General features: G+C 41.3%; 1 protein-coding gene across 6 annotated transcripts in view; it reads right to left on the bottom strand.

Moving 5' to 3' along the window:
* Window positions 1-18,032, bottom strand: part of GRB10 (growth factor receptor bound protein 10) — a 146,866-nt gene that overhangs the window by 60,688 nt on the left and 68,146 nt on the right. The window contains exon 1 of one of the 6 annotated variants that reach the window (XM_032999360.2): window positions 6,240-6,260. The exons of the other annotated variants lie outside the window; for them this stretch is intronic. The gene's annotated coding sequence lies outside the window, so the exon portion shown is untranslated. Of the gene's footprint in view, window positions 1-6,239; window positions 6,261-18,032 lie in introns of those variants that run through there. 6 annotated transcript variants of the gene reach the window in all.

The following is an 18,032-nucleotide window of genomic DNA, read 5'->3' as shown; positions in this document are numbered from 1 at the left end:
ATGTTCCACAAAAATGAAAGCACTCTGAATACCATGTTAATGTTCTCGAGCTTACCACAGGAGGGGTGATAACCCCTAAATTAGGCCTGAGCAAACTTTAATCTATGCTTAATCATGTCCCACTTGTCTTCCTGCTTCTAGCCCTTCTCTATCCTCTAGGTCCTAGTTTATTTACTTATTTTGGTGGCTGCTGGCCTTGATGTGTCAAGCTCAGCTAACAGGACTAAGCAGGATCCCATTTATACTGAAGCAACATAAAGCTGAAATTAGCCATGCTCAGCTTTATCTATGCCAGCCTCTCAAAGAAAGCAGGTATTTCAACAGCTGTCAAGAAGCTCATTGCACTGCAGAAATTGTTTACTGAAAAAAATCTGAACACGAAAAGAATCCCAGCTTTGGACTACAGACCAGGATGCATTTCACGTCTCACAGTGGCAGCCCATCAAGCCCCTTAGCCTTTCACATGTGGTCTGCAGGTCATACGGAACACTATGGAAAAACATCACAAGACTCGTGAGCTGTGATGCAAGAGGCTTTTAAAAGCTGTATACATACATACATAATTTCCTTATTTACTAATTTCAGAATTTAATTATCCAGCATTATCCCTCCTATCAGTTCACAGGGAATACTGATGCGAATGCTACTAGGAATTCAGCAGATTTATAAAAAAGGCTATACCACTTTCTGTCACCATGGAAGTCAGTCTAATACTACATCAAGTCGAACAGTATGTATATGAACAAGGGTTTGACATTACAGTAAGGCAGCTGTTGATTGATCACCTATTCCTATTTGACAGGCCTAACCTTGGCAATCAGTTCCCCGAAATGAGCTGCAGTGCAGCACGTTCAAGATCCAGCTTGACAAAGCAAGGAAGCTACGATATAACTAATTTAATATTTCACTCAAGTTTAGCTCAGTAAAGGATGATATCAAAGTCATTAGCAGGCCCTCCTGCACACATTAATTAACCCTCAAGGAAAGAGATGGAAGCAGTGAAAGAAAAGGGACGTCCAGTTGCATATACACTAGCATCCTGCATTGATGATGCAGTGAAACACCACGCAAATTATAGGTGATAGAGGAAAAATACATTTACGTTAAAATGAATAGAAGGACTTAACCAGAATTTGAAAGGGAAACGACGACAACTAAAATACTTGTCGTACCCACCTCAACATCCTGCTTCAAATCTCCTAAAACCACATATAAATTATTCCGATTCATATTAGTGATGCAAGTATGTTTTGCAAGGTTTTTGGTATTGTGGAAATCTTGTGATCAGAAATGCAGGTAAGGATTACCACAGTGAGATATGCATACAAGCACCTTTTACAAGATATCTCTTTATTAATGGGATCCCTTGCACAAGAGCCCCTGCGGCGTGTCCCTCCAGCGCTGTGTCAAATGCTGTTTTGATAGGGTTTTTCAGAAATTCCAACCACTAAAACTTTTTGAAAATATACCATTGCTGACAACACACAGTTGTATTGATGCACAAGTAAGTGCACTCCAGGTAACACTCATACTCTGCTGTTACTTTCTCCCTCTGAGCTTATAACTACATTTTCTATGCTTACACAAATGTCTTGCCTCTCTCCATGCCCTCTTTCAGCTTCCACTAATGCCACAGGCACCAGTCGTCTCTTTGCACCTGCAACTCTTGTACACTGAAACAGTTACCTACAGCCCTCCTACGGTCACATGGATTTGGTACTTGGCAGCTTCTACACCTCGGAGAGATGCATACAACAGAAGGTGGACGATAATAAGCAGATTTCTTATATTTTTTTAAACCCCCCCCCCCCCAATTACCTCTAGAGCAATGAAGTGACACCCTCCAATTCCCAATACCAGCTCCAATTCTATGCAATCTCTCCCTTCCTACTTTATTAAAAACTACATACAGACCGTAGTTTTGCACAAGAAACAAAAACAATATAAAAAACATTTGCAAACCCTATGCTTTCACACTGCTCTCCAGACTCAATGACAAAAATACCAAGATTGCCTTGGTTGAACATTAGAAGCTTAGAGGTCTTTTTTGTTCTTTTCAAGCAAAGGCAGAAGACACAAACTCAGCTTTGTGCCCTAGAGACATCACTAACTTGAGCGTGGTCACAGTCTGAATTAAAAATCACAAGACTGAACCCCAAAACTCCAGAACTTTATGCAGCCTGTAAGTTGCCTTATGGGAATCTGCTCTGAAGAGTCATTTCCTTTATTACTTGATAATGTTCATCAGCTTAAGTGAAATCCTCTACTTTGTACTGTAACTACAGTTGCTGGCCTACAAAATGTCACATCAGTGCACATGCAGCTTCCAAAATGCTAAATGGACCATGCTGTGGAAAGAAGGGCAAGAAGCAGATATGCCGGTCGGTAAACTAGCATGAAATTGAGATAGGCATCTACACTCTTTGAGTGCACTGAAGTGTCACACAGAGAAGTCAACAGTGAGCTTCTAACTGCTCCAGTGTTCTCCGGGCAATTTTTAAATCCCACGTGCATCTATTCCTATTTCTGTCAGTAAGGCTGGGATGGCTAACACCAAATATATGGACAGGTGTTGGAGAGAATTCACTTTATTAAAGGTTCATGGTTGGACTCCAGAAACATTTTTAAAACACACCTGATAGGTTTCTCGAAATAGAAGACACCAACTAAACTGAAGAAAATTAATGTTGCTAGGTAACAACTATAGGAATAAGCTGCATATGAAAGGTGTTAGCCAAGAAATCAAAGTGCTAACAAGTAACAGGAGCGACTGGCTATACGTGTCCTACAGCAGAAGGAATGAAGTTGTACCCTCAGACTAGTCTTTATCACATAAAACAAGTTTCAGGAATTCGAATGGAAAAAAATGGAGAGGTAAAAAAATTCAGTTCATGTCCAGTTCATACACCTAACGCTTGACATCATAAAGAGTAAAGATGATTAAAGATAGGCATTTGGGGGGAGAAGGGTGGATAAGGACGGCTGGTTTGTTTGATCCCAGAGACAAACCAAGGCAAAGCACATCTCTCACGAAAATTTTAACAGTCTTGCCCTTTGATGATGCTGCAGTTCACAGGCAACATTCAGAAGCACCTCCCAGCGTGCATGCTCCCATTTCTAACCCAAGAACCATAGAGCCATGTCGGTACTTTTGTGTAGTGGACGGATGATGGTCACCTCGACAGACTGTTGCTGCAGGTGGCACCCACAGCAGCACCACAAGGCACACACAGGTGGTGAAGCACTAATGGCACTGATACAAGAGAGGGATTTGAAACTCAAGGAAAATGTCTAAAACATCTAGAATGCTGATTATGCATATACATACCAGCTTTATTACAACTGTAAGAGGTAAGAGAAAATACGTAAGTTATGGCCAGTCCCCTTTCCAGATCCCCACACCTATTCAAAGAACACAGAATTGGGATTCAAGCTTCCCGATACCCATTTTCTAGTAGGAAATTTGCAGCTTTTTTTACCAAAAAAAAAAAAAAAAAATCGGGGAAAAAACCAAAAACAAAAACAAAAAAAAAAAAAAAAAAAAAAAAAGAAAAAAGCATACATTCCTAAAGAAGCATCAGGTCAAAGTTTTCACGCAAAGTCAACCAGGACACCAGCTGATCCCGCGTGACTGCAGACGGCGAGACTGACCGGCTCCTCCTGGGTGAGCACATCACTCACCCTCGTCCAGCCACCGCTGACGGCGGAGCTCCCGGTAACAGCAATTACCAGCTACTGACAGCCTTTCAAATCCCTCTTTGCAGGCCAATGCTTGCAGAACCACTGCTGTATAGTAAATACTGAGTAAACAGATCACGTAAAGCAGAATCTGACACTAAAGAGACCTCTGGAAAATTGTCGTTCCTGAGCTGATTACAAAATCCAGTCAGAAGATTAATTTTCAAGAAATTGGTAACATCTGCAACTTTCTTCTATGAACAGTAGGTTCAGTGGTTTCCCTGTACAATTTTCTCATGTCACCTACTTTTAGTTCATTAGGTTAAGGAAAAGATTGGGCAAGACCTTAAAGGGAAAGCATTTGTTTGATTGGGTTCATCAAGACAGAAGAAAACCCCAAACAGTCTCAGTTACCCAGAAGATAGAAAATAACATTAACTGAGGAGAGAAGCAGAACCACAGAGGGCAGAATGGGGTATTCTATCCCAAGGCCAAACCTGAGGTCAGAGTAGACTAATCCTCAAAAACCCCTCAAGATAGACAGAGCAGTTCCATCAGTGAAGGACATGATACGTCACAGGCTGAGCAGGCCAGACTGATTTTTGTGACCCAAAAGGAGATACGAACAGAGGGGAAACCTAAAGTTTAAGTCATAATTCTGTAAGAAATAGCCACGCACCTATATCCTTATTGTCGCCCTTTCTTTATTCGGGTCAAAAAAGGAGAGTGAGCATCCGTGAATGCATGAGACAGATCAACCGACGAACCCAGGGATTCTCTATTCAACTCTTATCTTCCCAGTAAATTTAATTGGATGCCTCAATCTTGGTGTATTACCTCTACAGCAAAACCAGGAAGGAAAGCTTTGGCAATACATTGCAAAACTGTGATTACAGGAAGACCACCACTCATCCTTCAAGAGGACATGGTCGGGCTTACACCTGGGCAGCAGAATGGCTCCTAGCCTGTGCAGCCCACACAAAACCCAACAGGAACTCCACTGAAGCTTTCCAGGTAACAGGGAAAACTGTTAACCTGCTAAGCCGTTAAGGTACTTCCAAGTCAGAACAGATGAAGCACAATGTTGAATTGCAATGGATAGATGAATCAAAATACCATCCGCTAGCCACATGGTAAATGCTTGGCAGACTGCATCTTATATTAGACAGTCATATTTATGAGTGAATGGCTTGAAGAGGATATCCTGTATCACTGAGAGCTGCAATTTGACACAGCAAAGGTCATGTTTAGTTGTATATTTATTATGATTACATACTTTTACACTAAGGAAACGGAATAAAAATCTTTAATATACTGTGCATTTTTCTTGTGCTTATATGAATGAAAATTATTGTTTTTCAAAATTTATCCTACTATTTCCTATATACACATCTGTACTCATGCTTCTCTAAAGTTTTACTTTGATATCTTTTTCTTGTTGCCCATGTCAGAGGAAAAAAAAAAAAAAGTAATGAGAGTGCAAAACAAATATACATAAGTATAGTACACTAACAGACAAGTCACAGTTTGAAAAGGAGTTAAAGATTCAGACAGACGAGAAGAGCTACCACGTGTCTTACAAGTCTAAAGCTATTCAAGGCAAAGTTAAAAACACAGTCAAAGCATCTATTGCTTTCGTTCAGGGCACCTGTGTTCTCCCTCCCTGATTAAACACCATAATACCCAGCTGAATAATCCCAGCTGAACAGCCCTTACAAATCGATGTAAGTACCACTGCCCAGATCAGTCCCTCCCATCCTGCCAAGAAAGCCCCAGCTTTATCTCCGCTCCGGGAAACATCGTGCTTAACCTGCTAACGGGCCCTGCCTGCCCCGCAGCCCGCACACCCCAGGCTTCTTGCACCGGGGAGTTTCATTTCAAAGCGGCTCTGCGACAACAAAGCTTTCAAAGCGAAAAGTGGTTGGATTAACCAAAAAAGTCCGCTAGCGTTTCTCTTCAGGAAGTGATGGGCCCACAGAGCTGATGCTGAAACATTATTATTATTACTATTATTATATTAGGCATGTACCTCATCGCTTGATACCTGGGCTAACCTTTAATCCTACTAACTTTAAACCATGAGTTTTAAATTTTGCTTTGAACAGGTTTATTGCTGGCTTAGAAAGCATGTTTAAGAGGATGTAATACAAGTTCCAAAAGTTGCACAAGGCAATTAATGAATCAGCTATTCCTCCAAGTTAATTAAAGATTGCATTTTCAGCACGTAATAGTTACCTAGCTGTGACCAATGTACTTACAAAGCAGACAACAGGAATATTTCATATTTAAGGTACTTCTAGTCAGGGTTTAGTTAACAGAACTGAAGTCAAATAAAAAAGTAAAATGCTTTAACACCAGGGTAGTTTCGGCTTCTTTTACCAATTGCTTTAATAGTTTAGTATTAACTCCAATTCTCATTTTGGTAAATTATCTACAAGAGACTAAACCCGGGGACTGTTTTTTGGAATTGCAACACTGCATCAAAAAAGCCCCCTAAAAGCTCCCAACTTGGGACTTTCAAAGCTGGCACCTGACAAATGACAACAAGCAAGCTCGCCTACCTTAGCTTCACCTCAGAGATGAAGGCGGCTGCCATCAGATGTCCTCTTACTGCCTTGGCAGCACCTCGATATAAGCTTTCCCTACAGCAAAGGGCAGATAATTTGTGAGGAATTACTGCTGTAGCGAAACGCAAACCTCCGTGAGTGAGAAGGGAACACCCCAGTCCTGCCGCACAGATCCCCAGATGGCAGAGCATATTGCCGCAGTCGCATCCCAAATGGCAGTGCGGAGCCATCACTGAAAGCACCCGTACCCCACACCGCCGATGTGGAAACCAGTCACTTACAAAAGCTTTAAGATGCTCCCCACCAACAAAACAACAAAACCGAAATGAAAAAACACAACACAGCCCCCCCCAACACCACAAGCTAACAACCAAACAAGAACAACCACCAAAAAATAAAACAACAAAACCTCAAACAAACTCTGGGATGAAAAACAAAAACAAAAAAAAAAAAAAAAAAAAAAACAACCAAAACAAAACACAAAAACAAGAAAACAAACCCAAACCACTGCAGTCAATCACTCGAGACCAGAAACAATACAAAAGATAAAGGAATTTGAATTTACCACTCAAATCTACACAAAGAGCGATCACATCAGCCTAAATTTATCTAGGCCTAAGAAAAACAGAAACGTATTTATCATGTTTCCTTTTTTAAAATCAGCTACTTGAAGCATGATTCTTTGCAATTTAACATCCTGCAGGTAAGATGCACCGGTTAAAATACGTCAGGATCAGGCTCACCCAAAAGCAAAAGCTGCAGGTGTGCTATGCAGAAGGTTCATCACAGCTTGACATGAGTCAAAACCAAATTTGCCCATTACATCCGTTGTCTTACGAGACCCACACGCCTGGTTTTACAAGGTGTGTGCACTCCCAGGTCAGGTACTCGGGTGCCCCGTGATTTTGGGAAGCCAGCTTGCTGCTCTTCTCCGCCTGGTCAGTTTTCACCGCGTAGGGACCCCAAGCCCTCCACCCGGACTCACCTCCTGGCACACCCACAAAACAACGCTGGAAGCAGGACAGGAGACATTTTCCCCCAAGGGTACTCTGTTATGAGACAGTCTCCATTTCCTTCACCCCAGGGTGACAAGGATGTCATCAGTACACTCAAATGAGCTTGCAGGGTCCCTGGTGTCCTGCACTGTGCCTCCCGAAATCCCCACCACCACTCCTCTTAGGAAAGACGCCCCGAAAACCTGCAGGTGCAAGTTCACTGTTTGCAAGAGGTTGGACAACCTGCTCACCTCATTCCGTTTCGCATCTGAAATACAGCCTAGAAAAGCAGAGAAGACTGGTTCCTCCACCAAAAGCACGCCCACGTATTTACAGACCTAGAAAGCCTTAGACCTAGCAAAGGGCAACGCATGAGCAGGGCAGAGTTTAAGGTAGGCCAAAAGTGTTGCTGTAAAGCCTCAGTGCTCTGAAGGACTTCTCTTGATGGCTTTTTAACGACATCAGCAACTCCAGGTCAGCCACTGTGGCAGTAATACCCACTGGTGTCCTAGCAGCAAGGTCTCACTGCTTCGGCTGCCTGACTGAACGATTCTTCAGTGATGCTAGCCCATCCTTGGGGCTGGCCTGTACTGGGACTTAAGCAATATTCCAGATTCACTCTCTGATGTGTATTTTTTTCTGCCTAGTCTCTAACACTTACTGTCATCTTCTGAAGAATACATATGGTTATTCTTGAGGACAGAAGCTACCTAACTGCCGTTGCTGTGCACATCATCCACTTGTCTTTGAGCTGCAGACCTTGTAGTTTAGAAACCCACCATCTGTAGCACTTCAGATTTCAGAGGGATTTGGAATATTTTACTACGCCTGAGCTCTCCAGGATTTTTCAACCACTTACGGACAAACCACAAAAACACATACAAAAAGAGTATTTCTCTTTTGCTGTTGAATAGCAGCACGTTCCTAACTGAACTGCAAAGGTAAACAAAAAATTAGCAGGCCCTCCATGAAGCCTTTCTTTATATATAAACTTACAAACATAAAAGCTTATAAAGATTTACAAGTGCATGTATATGTAAACTTGCAAGCAATGTATACCAATTAGGAGCATTAACAAGATATACAGCCAGTTTAAGATGTTCTTGCGCAGTTACAAATCTGCTCAGGCAGTGGTGCTGTAACATACTGTAACACTGCACTGCTTCTAACCTTATGTTGTACATGTCACAAATTGCCCGTAATCTTGATTTGGACAGAAAGACTTAAATATTGTTACTGCAATCCTAATGCCATTAATGAAATTACATACTAATTGCTTTGGTCAGTAGCACCTTATATACTTTAACTACTTAAGCAACTGCTTGCTGTTAAGAACTCCAAATTTAGCTACATCTCATGCTATATTTTATTTTTTGTGTGTGTTTAGCTGGTTTGCCCCATTTAAGTCTGCTTTTTTTAGCTGAAAACACAACTAGCTTGACAGAATCTTGTCTTTTTTAATAGGCACAAAGAGACTTAAATAAATTAACAAATTCAGCTTGATCTTCCCCTCGAAGCTTCTTGGCTTTAAGAAAAGTTCTGCAACCTTCTTCATCCTCAGTGCAAGAATGTCAGCTGCTTTGAAATTAGGCATTTCTAAAGTATCCTCACATGACACAGCTTGCCATACTGAAGTGCCATCATGAACCACTTGCAGCACAGTGTTTACATAAAGGCATAAATAAATACTGTACTGCTCATCACAGTCAGATAAGTTCAAAGAAAGTGATGACTGAGGTTTATTGTTACAATGCAGCACTGTGGTGAAGAGGCAGAACTGACATCAAATTACAACATAGTTGTTTTTCTACAGATTTTGCTTATTTTATTAAGCTAAGAAATTTGATTTTTTTTTATCTCCTCCCTCTTATTATGTGAGCTTAATACAAGCCCCAAGCTCAGTATATATGCTTTACAGACACTGTCAGAAATCAGATTTACAGAAGTGTACCATTCCAATTCATTCTGGGGCAGCCTCAACACTGCAAGGTTTTTTCAAAGCTGCAGGGACCATAAATAATGCAACACTACAATATTATCTTTTACTATTTTACTTCTCTTTAAAGAAGACAAAATAATTTTCTTTGGAATGGCAGCATACTTTCATTGATGTTCCTGTCTTTCCTCAGATGAACCTGAGGACCACCTGACTAGAAAAAGAAACAAACAAGCATAGACTTTGTCTCCTTATTTGACAAATATACAACTTAAAGCACACACCACAGCAGCTGCAGCTGACACCAGAATATGCAGTTATCTAAAAATATTTTAAATTTCTGGTAGTAAAAAAAAATGAGGTTCTGTTTTCTGGTGCGTTTATGCACCTATACATATTTAACACTAATAAACTGGATAAATCCCCAGCATACGGTTTGAGAACAGGAAAGACCTGCACTAAGAGCTTCTGCACTACATAAAGCACTAGAACCTGCTTCAAAATTTTCTCCATTCCCCAACAATCCTCCAGAAGGGCCATACCGCTTGGGCTTCCTTTCCACTTCCAGTAAACTAATTTTGAGAGTTACCTTGCATCAGCCGAAGAGCAACGCTTTCTTTTGTACTTGAATCAAATACATTTCAGATTCTTACTGTCTTCCTCTTTCACCACCGTGGGAACCATTTCACTGAGAGTCACTTATGCTCTTTTCTACCATATTAACCACTATAGTGTCCGCTCTGTCAACACCCCCCCTAAACTCTGCCCTCATTAGCTAGTCTGTCTGTTGGCCCCTCCAAAATTGAGGATGCACTAGAAGACTGTCTCTTCCCACACAGTCTCAATAAAATGCATCTTGAAGTAATCTAGATGCCTGCATGAGACATGTCAACTATTATGACCGGTGTTTTTCAGGGAGGCATTCATTAACATGTGAAAAGCACTCACATTGCTCGTATCAGGTCAGTGAATAAAGCGAGTTATGCTAAACAGCAGCATTTTTCCAGGACAACTGAATCTATATACAAGGACCCATTACAGGTATGAAATAGTGTAAAGGGATCACAAACCTATACTGGTAATACTATATCCATAAAAGTTTGGGGGATAGATTAACCCATACGTTTCTTCCAAACCTATTTAAAAGCTATTAACCCACGTCACTAAAAATCTCTCTTCCACCTCACAGATTGGAAACCACAAACTTAATGCAAAAGCACTTCTTCTCTGCCCCTTCTGTGTCAGATTTGTTGGCAGAGGTCTGAGGTTTCCTCTGTGTTTATATGGCACAACCATCAAAAGGACTAATTTCAGGCTGGAGCTGAGACACATGCAACATTCAATGTTACCTTCTTGATTTCACTGCCCTCATTCTGTAGAGGTCCGCACATTTGCCTCGAATATAAGGAAAGGTTGCTCACAACTAGTTCAGTAGAAATGATTCCACATTTCAACTGTTTTTCCTGTTTAAATATCTGTATTTCTAGTCCAGTTTGTGTCTAAGAATGCTTTTACTGCTGCATTTCACTTCACTTGTCAAACCAGGATAAACTTCCTTCGGAGAAAGTGTTTTTTTGTTATTACAAGTACATTAGGAAGTGTGCCAGCACAGCTGTACCACCAAACCCCTGGGAGACACCACACCCTGGGGAATGTAAATGGTCTGAGAACAGTCTACTTGAAAGGACATCTTTTTTCAGGGAAAAGTCATCAGCACTGTGATCACCGAGTCCCCTTGCTCAAACACCCTCTTCACTGTAAGAAAGGAGGCATTCACTGGAGCCCTGCAGCCAACAAATTTCTCCCTGATAGTGTCAATTTGCCTTGGAGCCAGCAATCTGCCAGATTCATCTATAAACTTGCTCTTCAGAAAGAGATCTCTCTGTTTTGTATTTCACCAGCCTAACACAGCAGGAGACATGTATCCTGGCCCAAACAGCTCGGCACTATTGCCGTACAGAGGGAGGGTTGAGAGGGTTTTTTTGTTTTGCTTTGTTTGGTCATTTTTTTTTAAACAGAAGGTTTATAGAGATACACAATGGTGGAAAGATACTACCACAAACATAAATACTGTAGTAGTAGACATCTCGGCTCCTACAGTAATGAAAATGAATTACATCTCTCAATAGCTTCACTTCAGCTACATTCTAAAACCATCTTAAAGAAGCTTCATGGCTTTTCACCATGCTTTATGCCTCAAGTGGTTTTTCCCTTATCTTGTTATCGCACATTTAATGCCTTTTTTTTTTTTTTTCCTTTTTAGTAAATGTTCCAAGGTCAACTTGCAAGGCTGGTCACTGTTCCCAGCTGTGATTTCAATCCCTATATGCACAAAGAAAAAGCTTCAACTACCCTTCAGCTTAATTCCCTGACCCCTTCACTACTGTGAGTCAAGAATTATGCACCTTCAGTCAAAGCACATTTATAGTACTTAGAAGTGGCATTATCTTTCACCACTTCCATGTCATACATTGCATACAAACAAATCAACCTATACAAGGGCTACCCACCATGTCAAAGTAAGTCTATGGTTTACCCTGTGTATTAGGATACAATCTCACGTATGTTCACATTTCAGTCTTGATTTAATCTCTTCAGAACTGGCTCTCAATACTGTGAACAAAGCAGGACTTCATCTTCAAAAACAGCATGCACACTACGAAGCAGATCTTGACAGACGTTTTGCAATAACAACATCCGCATTTCACTGACAGGGAAGATGCAGGTTTTTCTATCTACAGTGATTTGTTTCATCCCATGTAACAGTTAATTTTATTGAACAAATGCTTCTAACTCATTGCCTTGCTCCACACAGGCACAGTGGACATCCCCAGCAAGTACTTCCCAACTTCTGCTGTGAGGGATGGGTGGTCATGGAGTGGCAAGCCCATCGCTGCTCCTGCGTGCTCATGTGAACAAACGTACACTTGGCAGCACCCTGCAATGATTTCTGCAGTCCAGTTTCATCAAAGACTTGGGTGAGTCCAGTTATTCTCAGCAGCTCATAGGTGCCCGAGGTATAGGTGGCTAACAACACATGGGAGTCAGGTCTGCTGCTGCCATCATTAACGGCTGTAGTTTGCAATCCCCTCTTTGCGTAAGAGTCTCTGCACCACGCCACAGTGCAGACTTCAGACGTTTGTTAGTCCACGCAACTTCCAAACTGAGCGAAAAAGAAACCATCCCCCCAACAAAGACCCTGCCATCAATAAAGCAGGCAGCTGGCCAAGGTCACTCGTTGCCTCCACATCGCCTTCTTTCAGTGCAGACTGGCTGTGGGTACAGCACTGCAGAGATTTGGGGCTTACAGGAAGAACCAGCATGGTGCTGTAATCAAACCCTGAACTGTTTTACACTGTACTTGCTATCTTAAGTCTAATTTCAGTCATGCACCCTTGATCATTTTTTAAACACAGAAAATCATGTTGATACTTAAATAAACACAATTTTGCCACTAAGAAAGCCTACTTTCACATTCACCCAATACCACAGAAATGTATTAGCCAGGTATTTTTAGTGACATCCATTTTTTCAGATATACCACAGTATATATTCTTCTTGACATAACTAAGGTAAGCTATACTTGCTGATACAGACCATGAGCACATTCCAATGCAACTTATTTGTTTCGACTTAAGGAAATACATTCCCACGCTGGAAAAATCTTAAAATCTGCAGTCCTCAACTTTCCAGTCATCTGGCAGAAGCAATGTCTTTTATAAACAGATTACAAAAGGCATTTCTAAGAAAGATTATGTTTAAGCTATAACTTGAATTGGGCATTTTCCTCTCAGCTGTAAGATGTGTTACATCATTAACTTGACAATTCTGGTTTTCTAGTACATAAGCTCCCAAAAATTGTTCTAATGGGCATAAAAGAATACTAAAACCTTAAAATAATTCTATACTTGTCCAGACTGCTTAACCTAAATTTGCTGTAATAGTGTCAGCCAACTTTTAAAATCCATTCAATTTTTAAATACAAAGCCAACTTTTGTTTAGCATTTATAATTCTTCCACTAATTAAGACCAGTTAACAACTGAAAAGGGAGGGTACCAAGTTCTTGAATCATACAAAATCCTAAAGCAACAGAAGCCTTTGCTGGGAGAACTGCTGTATCATAAGTATGCCCCATTTCACTCTTGTGAATGAGTCTTGCCTTGCCCATGTTCTGCTTCTTACCCCCGGAAATGTTACAGATTTTGACATCGCTTGGTTATGGTTTTATTTTTTAAAAGAGGAGCAAAGTGAATTTCTGTATCTAGGATGATAAAAATTCTGCTTAGAGGCTGGAGCTCACACAAAGGTAAATTAACTTATATTTTGCTCCACCTGAGGCACTGGAAAGAAGAGACAGAAATCAAAGGTTAGGGCACTTTTATCGTTAGGACAAACAATGGAAGGAAACCAAGAGCTGTACTGCCTGTTCTCCACCCTCTCACTACTTTGGTAGAGACCAAAAATATAACCTTGAATGTCAGGGGAAAACAAAAACCTAAAAATTGAATACATGTCTCTCCCAATTGATTGCAGATGAGGGCTGCATTGTGTCAGCTATTAGAAATTATCTGCCATCACAAGAGAGATCAAAGGTGCATGGCTGATCGCAGACAGGACACAAATCAGTTCCGTGTGCTTTAAATGTGGGTGGGAGTTATTCAGGGCTCTATCTGAAGGAGTTAAATGCATTTCATTCGGGGGTGGGAGGGGTGGGGGTTGTATCTAGTCCCAAAATTGCTAAATGTACTGGCCAACTATGGCTGTTAGAAGGTTTCTTACAACGCTGAAGTCCGGCCAATCTCAAGAATTCAGAGAGCAGTTGCTGGCATTACAACTGCCTCCACTTTGCCACACCACCGCTACCACACTCCTGAAAATAAGTTTCATAGGAAAGGGGTCTCTGTTTTCCCCCAACACCTTCAGAAAGCACAGAAATGTACAGTAACACTATGCTTCTGATTCAGGTTTTATCAAAGTAGACAGATTTAAAAAAGAAAATAGCCCCCCTCCATCAGTCACAGCAATTGCAAACATTACGTGCATTGCAGATAAATGGCAATCAATTTCTGATCTATTTATAGGTAAGACTTAAATGTCCGAATAAGCAGAATAGCTTTATTTCAGACTGGAACACAACAGTCATGAAACCAGATCAGCGCCCTAGAGCTTTCCATGTAATCAGATACTGAAAGGCAGTTCTCTGTCCATTAAAGCTGACCTTGCATAGTGACATTGTACTTTTATCTCAAAAATTAGAGATACTTATACTTTCGAAAATATTCTTTTAAGCAGTATTTCCTAACAAGCAGTATAGCTGCAGTGAGTATTAAATGTTCCATCTCTAAATATACCCCTCCCCTTTACATGTCAAACTGTCTTTGAAATTTAGGATTTGATTTTGGTTATGGTGTCAGAATTTGAAGTTACTATTCTGATGCTGCAGAGACACTGTTACTGAACTGCCATTGTTACAGCATGATTAAAATCTAGGCTACATAATAAATCAACTTTCCTAGCTGGAAAGCTCATTAGTACTGAGACTAAGTTCCCACAGCCATGTTTTGATGTTTGGCTACACCACCTCCACTGAAAGGTTCAAAAGTCTCTTGCATAAAGCCAAATATACTCCAAAGCATGCCCCCTAACAGGGAAGCACATGCAGAACCTAAGAACGTGCAGGAAGATGGTAGAGTGGCACAGGCAAGAATTCAACTCAGCCACATTAAAAACATCATCCAAAAGCTATCAAAAGAACCTTTGCTCATAGTATTAATTTCTATCCTTCCACTCTCCTGACATCTTGACAGTAGAAATTTACTCAGATTACAAAAAAAAACGTAAAGGCAATAAAAGTTATTCCAGAAAACATACGCGCTTATTCCAAGATTTTACAGTTAATTTGTATTGATTAAATCAGAAGAGGGCGTTTCAGACTACTAAATTCAATTATAGACCATTAATTCAAATGAAAGAAATATGCCACCTAGGAGGCAGAGGACTACCTGACCACAAGTCTCCTCCCCATACCTGTGGGACAGTAAATAAATTAGTATATAAAGCAAAAAAAATGCTGGAATCTATCACACCTGGTTACTTTAGTGATCTGCTCACAGAAAGGATGGGGATGACGCAAGTTGCTAAGCAAGTACTGAAGAGAGAGCACACTACCTGTAGGCTTCTGGACTTTTTCACTCACAAAAGACACGAGATAAGTGCACAAGAAATGAGCTCAGCTCAGGTACCCAGGAGGGGCACCTCATCACGAACAGATACTGAGACACTTTCCCCGCTGGTATCTGAATTTCTCCAATCACGCCATTTCCAACAGAAGCGTTGGACTCGTGAGCTCAAGCCCTGGGGGACGAAAAGCCCAAACACCACCATCCTCACGAAGGCCTCTGCAGGCTGGTTTCCCGGGGTGGGCTCTCCCATCCCACGCAAGGTGCCGTTCCTCCCCGCCAGCCCCCGGCTGGGCCGCGGCACCGGGCGCCCGGCAAGCGGCCAGCCGCCGCGACGCAACCGGAGCAGCCGCCCCAGCACAGGAGTATTTGTGCCGCCGATGACATCACCTCGCTGAGCTGATATACCTCGGGGGAAGCCTGCCAACAGTAAACAAATACACCATGTGAACATTTGCCTCCTGCTAACAGCGCAGACTCTTGTAACGGACTAACACGCTTCTGCACCTACCTCAGGGCACACACACCACACCCCCCCCCCCAAGCGTGCCCTTTCACTCAGCCAGTCCTTGTGTGATAGCTGCGGCCCAGGAAGAAAGTTTTCCACAAGATTCCCAAGAGTGCACACGTCCAGACAAAAAGAGAGGGCATCCCCACGCTATCCCTTGCATCACCGAGCCAAAGGGTGTAAACAGTTAGTCTGGGCTCTGCTTCAGTGGTGGCAAGAAATGCACATCCCTTAATACTAAGGACAAACGTGAATTGAAAAGGACATTTTATTTTACAATTTATTCCACAGTGTCTCCCTCTCCCTATGTGACTTGTGATGGGTTTCTTAAAGGGTCACCACTTTTGGCTTATACTAATACTAAACTAGCTTGTTCTCCAATACATAACACAAGGGGTGAGGGAGATAAACGCCCTCTGGCTCTGAGAAGTATCTGGAAAAAAGCAACAGAATCACACCACCCAGATGCCCAATTTACACCTTCCCCTCCCAAAGCCTTAGACAAGAATTTAACAACAAGAAGCAGCAACAAGCTTCTAATCATCCTAAATTCACACCTTGTCAATCTACTCCCCCCCTCAGTGATAACTGGAGATACAAATCTTGAGAGAGAAGGTGGAGGAACACAATCACCTCCATCTTCAGTATGGGAAAAAAACAAAACAAAACAAAACACTTTCTCAGACCTCATACAGCCATGTAGCTTTAGCCCTCGAGGGACAGGTATAGTGCCTCATGGACTATCCCGAACCCAACTCCCCAGCCCAGCTCCACCAGCAACATGGCAAGAATTTAATCACAAACATAGTAATAACTTTACCAGGTTCTCCATAGGCCACAGAAGAAAACAGGCGTAAATTTTGCTTCGACTGTCACATAAATAGGGAAGATTAATTTTTAATGCTGTAATACTTCTTGCTTTAGGCTTACTTTAAAATCCGTCAAATTTTTCTACATCTCCACTTGTAAAACTTCCAATGAATACAGGCCCCAAGGCAGGCCATGTTACACCTTGTGCAACCAAGAGAGAGGGCTCCTTTCCCTGCACTGAATCCTACCTTGTCAGAGGAATTTACTCAAAGGACACACTGAATTCTGATTATAAACAGGCTGAAAATCCCATGCTTGTCAACTACAACATATTTGAGCTTTTTTTATTCCTATCAGGTGGCTTCAGAGGAACATACTTAATTTTAAAGATGGCCAAAGTGAAAGATTTGCAAAGCTGATACTAAAAAGTTGATATATGAAAAATAAAATAAAAAACAAAACAAAAAACCCCAATAAATATAAAAGAAAATCCATCAGTCATCTGCAAATATGTTTCTCTGAACATGAACTATTTTAAACCGTTTTGGGTCTGTTTCTTCTTATTTCACTGATTTCACTCAATCTTCACTAGCAACTTGATTATATATAGTCTTCCTGCTAAACTCATTCAGTTGGTCTATTTTGTCGTCCTGTAGCTTCCTACAAATCTCTGAAATTATCTGTACTAAACACCAGCCTACTTAATCTTCTCTTTTAATCTTTTAAAATATTTTTTTCCAGAGTTCTGTCAGCCCAAGGGTTTGGGAACTAATATAATGAGAGAAGTTAAACTTCTACATGGCTATTATGGGTGCCCTCCTAGTAACTGTGCGAACAAGATTCATCACCAAGTACAATGGAAGCCTTCTCCAAAACAAGACAAAGGTACTGTAATGAGCTAGGCAGGAAGCGGGGGCTCTGCTCTCTGCGTAAGGGTAGTCAGTGTAAATCTTTCTGGCACTAATGGTGCTTTTTATCTAAGGCTGGACAATGAAAACAACATTTATACAAAGCATGAGAATTCATGAATGTCTGGCAGCTTTTGGTATTGTCTTTGCAATACAAACAAGACTATCTGTTTTTCACTCTATGTTTTCAATTCAGTACCAGCTGGATTCTGCAAAAACACGGGTTAGTTCTGATACACCAAATAACTGACTCATCCTAGTAGGATGCCACAACTACAGCACATCAGAAGTAGCACTGGCTACTAAATTACTAAACATGCTCCTCCTCAGCTACAGAGTAAGTAACAAAATCGCCTCAACCTCATGTGCCTATCCTAAGACAAATACTTGCTTTTAGTATATTTTCTTTTGTAATAATAGCAATGGTGGAGAAAGCGGGCTACAGAATAT

This window comes from Tyto alba, unplaced genomic scaffold (assembly GCF_018691265.1).
Source record: "Tyto alba isolate M040663 unplaced genomic scaffold, T.alba_DEE_v4.0 Super-Scaffold_27, whole genome shotgun sequence".
Taxonomy (NCBI): domain Eukaryota; kingdom Metazoa; phylum Chordata; class Aves; order Strigiformes; family Tytonidae; genus Tyto; species Tyto alba.
This window is presented reverse-complemented; position numbering and strand designations above follow the sequence as displayed.